The 13,515-nt window shown below is 36.0% G+C and overlaps 1 long non-coding RNA gene across 1 annotated transcript in view; it reads left to right on the forward strand.

Moving 5' to 3' along the window:
• Positions 1 to 13,515, forward strand: part of LOC118191446 (uncharacterized) — a 44,837-nt gene that overhangs the window by 24,383 nt on the left and 6,939 nt on the right. The window lies entirely within an intron of this gene.

A 13,515-nucleotide genomic window follows, 5' to 3' on the forward strand; every position in this document is an offset into this window, starting at 1 on the left:
CAGCATAAGACACGATAGCAGAGATCATAGACTACTACTTTCTTCAGGATGAAAATACCGCAGAACAAGTAGACATTTGCAGTTATTCAAATAGTCCATCCAGTGCCACAGAAGATCTTATTTTCTTCAAAACAGAGTTGAGAAAACACCGTAGAAAAGAGAGGAGGCCCCCCACAGCTAAACAACCTATCAATCGACGCAGCTGAACAGTCAGACTGCAAGAATCTTAAGATTGACTAACGTTTATTTTATTTTAAATCTTTACTATTCTTCCTTATTTTTCACTTCCAGCCAGAATAAACGCGTGCATATGTTTATGCAAATTGTACTTTATGCAAAAGTATTTAAGTTGTGGCTTTTTCCCAAGAGCAGAGTTAGATGGGGAGAGAGTGAGCCTTCTTGCGACTATACTTCACGCGAGCTTCGATCAGTTGCTGTCTGGCTTTTAAGTCCATAGGTTTTAGTCCGCTTGAAAGCTAAAGACGTATTTAGTTTTCCGTAGTTTGCGTATAACATACGTAGTAATTTAAACGGCCAGCCTTAGTGTTAGTTATCTGTGTAAAATATTAAATGTTAGCTGTTACTTAAATTTTAGTTAGTTAGTAGTCTTGCATCTTTACGTTCAGACCACAAGTGGCTGGTCTTTGTATCCCGAAGTGCAGAGCACCTGTAATATCGTGGGAAATAAAGGGTAATTTAAATCTTCTCATCTTGTCTTCTTTGCTACACCCCCATAGGACATAGTTTGTAGTCAAACTCAATGTCTAGTCAGGACATGTCATGTTCGCCAAACAGATTAGAAGGAATAGGAGTTCTAATAAGACTAGCTAATGAACATCTTTTCATCGACACGCTAAACCAATGCCTCGATCATGGCTGATTTCCAGAAACTGCGAAAAAAATGTTACTTATTATACTAGCATACCAGCGGCTGAGCGGTGGAGTACTGGTAGTTCGGTCCGAGGTTCTCTGAATACTGGTAGTTCGGTCCGAGGTTCGAATCCAGCGAACGGGCTGGCTGCATGGGTGGTTTCGTGGTTTCCCCATGTGTAACGAGTATACGAGCCAGTTTCCCTTAGAACGTCCTCCACGAAGGCATCCCTGCCCTTAAGGAGATAGCCCTCGAGGCTTTGCCGTAATTAAATAACATAATCTAACCTTATTATATTAATCCACGAAGAAACTATTATACTAATCCACAAAAAATTATTGTACTAATCTACAAAGAAAGAAAAATATTTCAGCCTATTATAAACTCCTATGCCTAATGTCGGTTGGAGCAAAGTAATAGGCAAGCTAATCATCCAGGGGAAGTTACTAATTAGTAGAAAATTAATTACTGAACACAGCTCTATTCAATTTTATAAAATGGCAAGGTACAACGGGCGCTTAAATCATTTACAAGAAATGGTCTTAGTAGACAGACACAAGAACTTGCGCATGTGTGTAATTCCGCCCTTGACGAGGACCATTTAAGGACTCACTTGTTATCAGGAGGACGCAATCTATAGGGAGCGCATAATCATAAACAGCGCAAGCCTAAAACGTAATATGAGGAACCAAAGGTGGAGCCCGGGATAAGAACGAAAGCAAGTTGAATTAAAAATCAGCCCCAAGAAAACACTTGGAGAAATATACACTCATGTCCATAAATTAAGGATAATTCGGAGTCACGCGGAAATCGAGCTCTAATATAAATATATCACCTGTAAAATCACAACACACATCTTCAAGAATCATATGCAAATTTCAGGAAGTAGCCAGATGACACTGATGGTACGTCACAATGACGAGAGTGTAAGAGAGTGATATATAAGAAATACAGACAAAGAAGTAAAATTGTTCGCAGACGCTTTATAAGTTTTTCAGTGCAATAACCGAATAGTTATGACACAAAGGACGCATTTGGATGATTTTTTACGTAGTAGAATTATCGGCCGTCTGAAATGTGGGCCTACCCAACTGGAACTATTAGACGAACTTGGAATTGCCCAGAGTGTCATCTCCAGGCTTTGGCAACGATTCCAAGATAATGGTAATGTGAGTAGACGTTACAGAACAGGTCGCCCCAGAGTTACAACGCCGAATGAGGACCGGTATTTGGCAGTTACTGCCAAAAGAAACAGACGGAGCACAGCCTCAGACCTGTCTCGTCAGCTCTCTTCAGCCACTGGTACGACAATTTCAAGGCAGACCGTGTACAGACGCTTAGGGCAGATTGGTCTATATGCTCGTAGACCTGTCAGATGCGTTCCACTTACTGCAACTCACTGTCGCCTGCGGTTAGCCTGGAGTAGAGAGCATGCATTATGGACACCGCAACAGTGGGCTTGTGTGATGTTTTCCGACGAGTCCAGGTTTAGCTTGCAGTTTGATTCTCGCCGGACGTTCCTATGGAGAGCTCCAGGTACCCGTTACCAACAAGAAAACATCATTGAACGACACCTTTACGGTGGTGCAGGAGTGCTCGTTTGGGGTGGAATTATTCTGGGTTCCAGAACTGACCTGCATGTTCAAATTAGAACCGTGACAAGCCAAATCTATCGGGACGTCATTCTGGAACAACATGTACGTTTGTTTCGGGGCGCCATGGGCGCGCAATTTGTGTTTATGGATGACAACGCCCGTCCTCACCGTGCATACATAGTAAGCGAATGCCTTCAATAGGAGGATATCACCCGTATGGACTGGCCAGCATTCTCACCGGACTTGAATCCAGTAGAGCACGTGTGGGACATGCTTATCCGACGAGTTGCAGCCCGTCAACCTCCTCCTACATGTCTACAGGAACTTCGGAGGGCATTGCTTTTTAAGTGGAGTAATATCCCCCAAGATCAGATCGATAATTTGATACTCAGCATGCCTAGGCGTTGTACGGACTGTATTGCATCGTCTGGGAGACATACGATGTATTAACAATCATACCAACCATGTAATATTGTTTTTTTGTAAATAGGTTTGTTTTTGTAATTTTCTCCTGGGAGAAAAAATGGCTAATTTGTTTTAATAATATCAAACATATAGCATCTTTTTTTGCTCTTTACCTTTTGTTTAATAAATAAGCTTTACAAATAAGTCAAATTTCATTTGCTTCTAACTTTTCCTTTGCCTGATTTTGCATTATCCTTAATTTATGGACATGAGTGTATTTACCGACTGTTCGAAGACAGACAACTTAGTGAGAAGAGCATTCGTTGCTTAACAGCATTCGTTACAGCATTCGTTATAAGAACAAAAGTATAACAGGAGCATTATAGAATAAGTGCATGCAAAATTATTCCAGTAAGAGTCTTTTGCATTGGACAAGGCAGTTCAGTCGGCAGAAGCTCTTCAGCTCCCTTCTGCAGACACTTTCTTTGTTTTTTATGTTTTAAATTTTATTAAGAAATACCACTTTGTTCACACTTATACAATGGAACTCAACAGCAAAAACACGAATTCGTAAAAACAACATATCTTTAAAATTTGCGATTCCGTGTTAAATGTTGCTATACCATTTTTAGCCCAGAAGGCTTATTATTCTGGAACCTCATTTTTGCGTCGAATCAGTTTGTTTTTTCACATTCCAAATAGTTATACTTTTGCGAAGCTAGCCGCTTAAAATTGTTTCTAACAAGGAATTTTAAATAAATCAAGCTAGTTTAATTTCACGGGTCCAACTGGTACATACGGGTATTTAACGAAACATACGGGTATTTAACGAAAGAAGTAAAGAATAATATTGCTTTCACATCGCTTAGTTTGTTAATCAAGAAGAGGTAGATTGAATTCAAAAGAAACACTGAATATCTTACACTACACCAACAAACTGGTGCCATCTTTATAGAAAATATTTTTGCACGTCGACCTGGAATGGTGAAGTCACCAGCGTGCCTGTGCGCTAAGCACTGTCTCTAGCGAAGAATTTTTTTTTTTTTTCGAATCGTGTCGGTTCAAAAACTTCGACTATTTTAAATCCTTGTGTCCAAAAAATTAGAAATTTCACGAGCTTACGTTTTCATATCAGACTAAGAACCGAAATCAAGCAAGACAACCAACAATTGTTGCCCTTAAGTCATATTTACATTAAAGATTGCTCTGGGTTGTTTTACATTACGAGCATTACCTATTTCACAATCATAATTGCTAATACATTATTAATAGAGAAAAATATTTCAAGGTATTCCTTGATTAATATGTAGTACATATTTATCAGCTGAGCAAAATTTAATTTATCATAAATTTTATTGTTATTAGTATACAGAGGTCCATTATCGAAAAAAAAATTATAGATTCTGTAATTGTTTTCAATTAGTTCGGCTTGAGCACGCGCAGGCATAGCAGGCATAGCACAGCAACTTGGAACGTCAGTAGGCTTTGTGCTGTTTCAACAATTAGGGGAAGAGTCTAAGTTTACGCAATGGAAACTTCTGAGTAAGAGATATAATGAGTGCGGTCGATGTGAAAGTATTAGCGAGGAACCCACCGAGAACTGACTTGTTTAGCCCAGAAGAGCGTATTCGCATAAAGCTGCAGGTTCCAGTTTATCTTTGTTCTTGTGAATAGGATTGTCACTATTCAATATTTATTTGTATCATCCACTGGATTCGTCAGGCCTCAAGTGCGTATACGCGATTTTGTAAATATTGTATCATTGGCCTCAAAAATGCATTTTATGCAAAGATCGCTTTATCATTGGTACACATTGTAAGTTTAATGCTTGATATGTGTGGAATATTATTCACGTAAATTTTAAATAGCGTGGACCCGAAGAGAGATCCTTATGGAACATCGGCTGGAATGGCAATGAATATTTTATATCGGATATCTTTTTCAGAATTAAAGTGTTAAATGTGACCATACATATTTTATTTATTCGTTATATTATTTCTTTAAAGTTAATGTAAGGCGATAATATTAAATGAAAATATCCTTTTATTACCACCAAGTGTCATCGCCATACAACATTTGAATTGCCATAAATCTGTTTTATTTTCGTTACAATATTTATTTAAAAATAAAACATAAAGATAACACTCCGTGCAAACATCTTATTACTCTCTTGCCACGTACTTTTTTATAATCGCTGTATTATTTCTTTAAAAAGGACATATGACAATAATATTTGGTGGCAACATTTGACAGCGATATGAACATAAAACTGATAGGGAAAAAAGGGAGGTTTGAGATTAATAGCGCCTTTGTGGCTAAAAAATGCATGCAATACAAATAAAAGAGTTCTGTCACCAAATTATTTTAAAATTATTATTTCTGTATTTTTTTAAAGAAATAATGTAGAGAATATAAAAAGAATGTATGATAACATTTAATACTCTATCCGGAATTATAAAGATATGATGTTTTTAAATGCTCTGTGATTTTGTCTCCAATGAAACAGTGTAGGATCTGATTTTTCAAATCGCACGTTTTCAAGAACTGGCGCTTTTTTCGGGGGCGGAGGAAGATTAATTAGGAATTCCAAATTTATTTCTCGCATTCTGCTTGACGTTCAGCCTCAAAAAAAAAAAAAAAAAAAAAAAAAAAAAAAAAATTCTTCGGGAGATTTCTTATGTTTTACTGGAAAGTCAAAGCCGCGACTTAACAACTTCATCTAACGTGATTATTCTGAAGGTCATCTCGAAGACGTAGTATTGAGAAAGGAAGACACTTCTCACCTAATTGTATTTTGTTTCATTTATTGCTGTGTATTATAAATATGTTGCCCTACTTTGAAATATGAGTAGCATTAAATGCTTCACCCTTTATGAAATCATATTTTGAACAGAAAGCAGCCAATCTATGTAATATTTAATATTCTTCATTATGTAGCATTCCGTGCTAGGTATTATATAATATATATCATATAATAATGTATATAAAATTATCATATAATAATGTATATAAAATTATCATATAATAATGTATTAATAATTACCAGTTAATATTGAATTGAAACTTACGAGAGCCTTGAAATTCATGATGTTAAAATTTCATTCTTTCATGCAGTTATATTTTATTTTACATCCACTTCATTTAATAGCTGAGGAATTAATACTGAGCTCTGACAGCATTTCATTTCAAGTACATTACTACTATATAATTTTTAGTGCATAGCATAAATTATATGCGAAGAATTTCAGGATATTTTCGATCCGATTTTCTGCCTTAAACCGCTTTTTCTTTCTGTTTCCATCAGTTTTGAAGCCAAGAAAAGAGAACATCCGTTAAGACGGTCATTTACGTCAAACTGTCTTTGCTCGAATAAGCACGGGACCGACTGTTTCGAGATCGTTTGCGTTTCACGTGTTTGATCTTCTGAACGACACTATTGCGCAGGCCATTATTACGCTCCATCCATCCGCTTCGGAGATAAGAAGTAACGGTAGCAATCATATTTCTTTTTGGAAAGTTTTTAGTGGAATCCTATTGTCTTTTAAAATTCTTGAAATAAAGCTTCGGAAGCTAGAATTTCAAGGATCAAAATACTTCAGAGTCACTGCTAATCGGGGTGTTTATTATTATTTTATGGCCAAGTAAGCAGCATTTTTGGTAAAGTATTTAACAATGACGACTGCTATATCTTTCTTCCAGAGTTCGAATACCGGAGAAGGGAAGGAATGGTCGAGCAAAAGTCGCCTAGAAACATTATGGTAGGAGAAAAGGATAGATGAATGTTGGATTCTCCAACAAAATTTTTAAGAAGATGCGCAAAATCATATTGCTACCTTTAAGAGTGCTACTTCAAAGTGCTACCTCATATTGCTACCTCAAAGTGTGACCAGTGAACAATTCATTGTCTTGATTATTATGAATTTTGTCTGTCTGGAATATCTTCTATTCTATCTTGACGATGTTCAGATCACACAGTCACAACACAGCGTATTAAAACGCATGAGAAATAACATAAGAAATGCCTTTTATAAATTCCTTTAATAAACTTGTAAGGTTATAAGGTATTTCTCCCGCCTTCTTAGCATGCCTTCGTAGTGTAGTGGTCAGCACTCTCGGTGCGTATTCGAGAAGACCGTGGTTCGAGTCCCGGCGAGGGCATTGCTCATTTTTCATTTCTCCTTCTACCAAAAATATACATAATGTCTATACAAGGTGTATGTTAATTTTATAACATTAATTTTAATTTGAAACTCTTTCCTTTCAGTTCTTGTTTCCCACTTACAACTCCTACCAGAATGAGTTTTTAGAATCGCGTTGAATGCAAATGAGTTAGAAGTAGTGTTAAAAGGAACTTCTGTTTACTTCGAAAGAGAGAGTGTTTAGGATTCCTTAGTGGCACATGTCCTTAGTGGCACATGTCTGCCTTACGGCTAATTCATTCTTGAATCTATTATGCTCGGCCGCATTAAACATGCCTGTTGCTATCGCCGGCTAGTTAAAATTAAGGTCCAACTACGTTAGATATTTATTTCTAGTTTCGGCTAAGTCTATTTTAGTTAGTATTAGTTTAGTTTCTTGTTTTCTTAAAAGTCCGAGTGGAGGCTTTACTGTAAGCTCGAGAAGGGGCCAACTATTACCATTTCTTTGAGTGAATGAAAGAGTATTTTAACCCTTCTCGAGTCTACGTTGTAAGTACTTGAACTCAGCGATACACTAGGTTGCTCGACATTTTGTCATAGACAAAGTAATGAGGGACATTGCAAATCAAAATCCTTTAAAAGAAGTAGATTTATATTAGACAATATAAATATAGAAATGAAAAAGCTTATATCCTCGTAAGAAAGAAAAATTAAAAACCACTGTTCTCAAACTCACACTACATGCAAGCCAAATGCTCGATCTGGAAGCAATGAAAGACCTAATTATTTTTAATAATTTTTTTATGGAAACTCAAAGTTTTTAACAAAACGAACTTTATTTAGCAAAATTAAATTTTAAATTTTATTTACTAAATATTTATTAATTCACACATTAGCAGTAATAATGATGACACAATGGAAAAGAATTCCAATCTATATTTATTTTCTGTCTAACATCTAAAGATTGTATCTGCAAGAAATTTCTGATAGTTACACTTGCATAATTCATTGGCAGCTAAATATTAAATTGACTTGCAAGTTTGAAGTTTAACTCTTTCGCATCGATAGAGACCAGACCCTGTTACTCTAAACGTCTGAAACGCCCTTGTATACGAATTTCAGTTAAAATTGATTCCCTCTCCATCTCAAGTATAATGATACAGCGTTACCAATAACCTACTTAAGTGATTACTTCTCTCTTGGAGACCTTTATGTGGTTTCCGCAGTGTCTGCACTTTCCCTTAGGACAGGATTGCAAATGCGAGCATTAATAGTTAAACGTTGACGCAAAAGAAATTGCATTGAAATAACAGATCTGCTTTCATCACTTCAAAATAAAGATTGACACATCATTTAACAGCACCTTAAACCAATGGGGAATGTTCTAGCGTTATGAGGAAAACACTAGGTAAAAAATGGACGTAAGTTTTTGGCAGCGATGTCTGATTTTATGGGTGATATGTGTGACTTCGCTGTAAAAGAGTTAATCTCGATCATTAACAGGATATTATTTAATTTGAAAAGCCATTAGAATATTCTTTCCTCTATGCATGCTTACATTAGGTAGTTCAACACAGTTTACAACATATAAGTCTTAGGAAAAAGGTTGTCCTCTCAACAACGATTGAATTTGAGACATTCCAGATTCCAGATACCAAAGATTATGATAAAATTAAGCAGTTCTCTTTCCAAAATTCCAGATACCAGTCTTAACCACCAAGTGCCAAGGACACACAGAAGGGTTTCTTCCAATTCCTTGAAAATACCTGCTGTTATCGGTACAATGGTTAGTGGTACAGGCTGCCGCAACGGCGAGCCCAATTTTAAATCTTGTAAATTGGCTTGGGGTTTGGAGTGTCTGTGCAGTACAGAAGTGCTTAAAATACTGGCAAACCAAAGGTCTTCTCGTAAAACTATGTGTTTGGAGAAGAGGATTCGGAGACCCTGGGATTCGTCTATCGGGGTATTCTTCATCAATGGAGCTTCAGTTTTCTCAGGAATGTAATTCGGTCACCCTTTGTGGTATATTTGGGCAACTCTGTCAGTAATCAGACAGCTGAATGACCGATTGTTTAGTCCATTATATATGGTTATTTCTGTACAATGCATTAAGTTGTATCTGTGAGACCATTTGCAACAAAACAACATTCCAATCACTTACTGTTTTCCCTAAGCCAATGACATCATATCTACTGTTACCTCTCGATTAAGAACATAATAATGTAAACAACATCCGCCGTCAATCCAAAATCAGGATTAATTTAAGGTACGTTAAAAATTCATGAAATAAGAAGAAAACTTATTATAATTTGTGCAGATATTAGTTTGTTATTTAGAGATGGAAACAGAAAATATCAGCTATGTCCTGCCAGAATTCAAACTTCGGATTCCAAGCGGACGTGCTAGCATTTACACCACGCTAATAAGCAGAAGGAAGAGCAAGTATTACTTATATTTTCCCCTATTTAAAGTGTGACTGAGAAGAGAGAAGGTGCAGTTGCTATATCTAGCTGGATAGGAATATCCATCCACCACATTTTATAGGGGCGCACCTGTGGGAATATTAGGATTATTAGAAGCTTGGAAAACCTAACACTAAGCAGTGCTCTTTCCCAATTTCGAATTCCATAACTTCCGATTGCCAGATGGACATGTTATCATTTACGATAAGAGGGCATGCAGAGGAGAGAACGAAAAATCCTCATACATTAGCAAAACAATATTATTGATTAGGGTGTCTGAGAAAGAAGTGACGAAAAAGAGAGACGCACGTAATTGAAATCAATGCACTTATTACACAGTTGTTTCCTTACCCTGAAATAAGGAATTCAAGAAGTCTGCTCTCTAGAAATACCTAGCGGACTTGACTACTTTCGAATTTCTTTCTATGGCTTCTTTCTCCCTTCCGATTTCTTTCTGTTTGGAGTTTGTTAGGGAAAGAGTGAATCGAAATTCGTGACCGATGTTGTAGATCTGTATGTCCGAAATTGGGGGCGCTAGCATGACAGAAATGCTCCCGATAGTGATGTTTCGGACGTGTGGAATGGCATAGATTATTAACTAGACACAACCTGAACCACAAATGGCGCTCACATTAATATGCATTATGCATTAAAACTTTTTGAGTAATTCTTTCCATCTTTCCATCTATACGAACTACAACACATTGCAGTAGGCGGGCGCATTGATTTCGGATATTTGTATCAATCTTTTTACTTCACTTTCTCTCCGAATACCCTGCATTTTGAAGCGATTTGCTATGTTTAAAATATTAAATGAGTATTCAAAACGAAAAGAACAGATTATTGTGAATATTTATATATATATATATATATATATCATTAGACAGGAAGAACTAAATTATAAATGGCATTAAAGCAATATTAACAACAGAAAATTAAACAGTTACATCGAATCCAAACTCGCTTAAAAAGTATGGTAAAACTTTCTGCTTTTTTAGTCAAGTTTATTTAGCACACATCACTTGCGAATAGTCCTACTATTCCCCACACTATCGTTTCGCCTTTCTTCAATAAACAATCTTGAAAATTCTTTTAGACAAGTCTTGGTTAATTAGCGAGTTAATTCACTCAGGTTAATCGCTAGTTGACTGTAATTTCTCTATAATTGTTAATGCATCGTTAGGAGTTTTCTCATATCAGACATCGTCTAGGTATTACCGTTTATGCACATATTCTCAATGATGTCAACATTAATTTATATTTTCTCATGAAGCTACAGCTTTGCTGGGACGCTCAGATTTGCTACTAATTAGGTTTGAGTTTATTCGAATTACTTTTAATTACTTGACATTTCACACTACAGAGTATTCATACTAGCTTGAGTGGAACCTTATGTAGGTGATTTCATCTCGCCTGGTATTCAGAGACGATAATATGAATTTTACATATAAGAAAGCAAATTGCTTGGGTAATCAGATCAAAAATTGAATATTACATCTTCTATTATTTTATATTATAAATTTATACAATCGAATTGATGTAACATTGTCTTGGTTTCACGTATAGGTAATTTCAGAATGGAAACAAAAAAATTAAAAGCAAATTAAAATTCGATTTCAATCTTAACATCGCATTATAAAGTTTTTATATTCTTACTGAACTCGATATTTACCAATCTACTCTTGGGTTCACTCCTATTAAAACACCATTTTTTGCCTTTTTAAGGTTTTGTTTTTTTCTTCTTGCTTACTTCACGTAAAATTCAACAGTAAAATCAGAACAATTTTAAAAACAGCAGATTTTTAAAATTCCTGCTAAAGTGATTAGTATTACCATACATTTTTCCATTTTAGCAAGCTTTCCTCAGTTCATCTCATCAATGTTCAGGTTTTTCAGCCAGATGACCTATAAAGCTTTTCTTTCTCTCTTAAGCCTCATTAAATTCAACAGCAAAATCAGAAAAAAATTAAAAGCAGCACATACATAGAATTTTCCATACAGTATTAAGTGTTACAAAGATGACTTACACAGCCTTTTAGTTTTTTTAAACTTCTTGATTTTTTAACTTCATTTATTAAGCCTCACTTTTTTCCGCACCTACGCCACATAAAATTCAACAGCGAAATCATAAAATATTTAAAAACAGAATAATTCAAGAGCAAAATCATAAAAATTTAAAAAAGTGATTGCCTTTAAAATTTCCAATAGAGTATTAACACGTTCCCTGCCGCCTGGGGCGTATGCGCCCCACGTTAAATTTTCCGTTCAAGCCATTTGGTATTATCATTGTAAAATGAAGAATTTTTTAAAAATTCATTATGCAGTCAATTATGGGCATCTTAATACTACTGCTGATGCCTTCATTTAATCGTCGGGCGTATACGCCCACGCGGGCAATTTTTTTTATCGCCAGAAACAAAATAATACAAATGCTAAGAGTGGGGCGCATACGCCCCACGCGGCCTGAACGGAAAGTCTTCAAAAAATGGCCTGGCAGGGAACGTGTTAAGTTTTGCCATACATTCTTTTATATTCGCTATATTATTTCTTTAAAAGTAATATATTGCATAACATTTAGTGGCAGCAATTCTTTTATCTGAAAAGTGATGCGGACATGAAAGTGAGGATATAGACTAATGGCTCCTCTTCGTGCAAAACAAATATCTATTTCTATGTAATTCAGGTAGACTGAGGACTCTTGCACAGTTTCACCTAGAACAGTCTATGGATTCATCAGCTGATCCTCAATCCATCCTAGACATTTTTTCTGGTGGAACATTTGGACACCGAAACGACAGTATCGAAAGTAGAGGTGCCACATTCCAAAGGGCTATACTTTTGAAAATTAAGAAATCTGAGAAGTTGAGATGGTTCCAATGAGAAGATAAAAATAATGAGAAGTTAAATGCCTGAAAATAATATTGAAAATCCATTGAGTGATTGGAGGAAAATATAACATTTTACTAAATGAAGTTTTCCTAATATCCATATGGGAAAAAATTCGGAAAATGTAGCAATTGGTTCTATATGTGATTAAAAAAACTCATAGGGGAACTCATGAGTATGTACTAGGTTTGGTGCTGATAGACACTTCATAATATGCATATAGAACTTACTTCATAGCACATGCTGGGAACATTTCGAAACGTATCTATGTTGTATGTTGAAATGTCCGCCTTAAGAATGTAGTTGCAACACGCACAACTTTAACATGTCATACAGACCACGATGGGAGATTTGTAGCACATGTTGGGAACTTTTCGAAAAGTACGTTTACTGTACGTTACCAATACTGCACAATTTAGAGCACATTCTGAATACTTTTGTCGCACACAATCCAACGCATATTTAAAGCGTTCTAAATGCAAAACTAACTGTTTTGGAACAAACGAGACGCTCTCTGAACGCTCCGATGTTCTTTGCGGTTGGTATGGCCTCAGCCAACGTAAGCAATTCGATTTTTGTGTTATTCCTACGTTCTCGGTTACTTAGACTTGCACATGTACTGCAACAGAGCTCTCTGCTTCTGCTAAAGAAGAGCTGGATCTTACCCCTTCAAAACATAAGATACTCTTGCAGAACATCCTAGTTCTTCCGAGATACAGCAATATCTCTCATAGTCAAGGTAATCGGTTTTGCCAACATCCCGGATTGTTTGAAACCAGACTGACGGACAAAGTAAACGCATACAAAAATAGTAATTTGTTCCCAAATTTTGTTTCTTTCTGTTTATGAGTAAAGTAAGCGCAATTAATAAATTCAAGAGCCTTTGATCGATTTTAATTTTGGGTGATGTTGAGAGTTGCATTGTGTAAAACTCGAATGAGCATGTTTGCTGTACGTTAAACTTAATGGGTGCTGTCCTTGAGTTAGTATGTGAGGAAAAACCATAATATGAGAAGATAGAGATGGATAGCAAGTGATTAACACACATGACTGATATATCGACAGGTACTTCGTTTCAAAAATTCCATATGACTTCTGTATAACAGCAATTCCATATAAATAATTTCATGGATATTATACTAGTTCCTTATTCCCAT

This window comes from Stegodyphus dumicola, chromosome 1 (genome assembly GCF_044657685.1).
Source record: "Stegodyphus dumicola isolate Sdum_Otavi_A_Nest chromosome 1, ASM4465768v1".
Lineage (NCBI taxonomy): Eukaryota > Metazoa > Arthropoda > Arachnida > Araneae > Eresidae > Stegodyphus > Stegodyphus dumicola.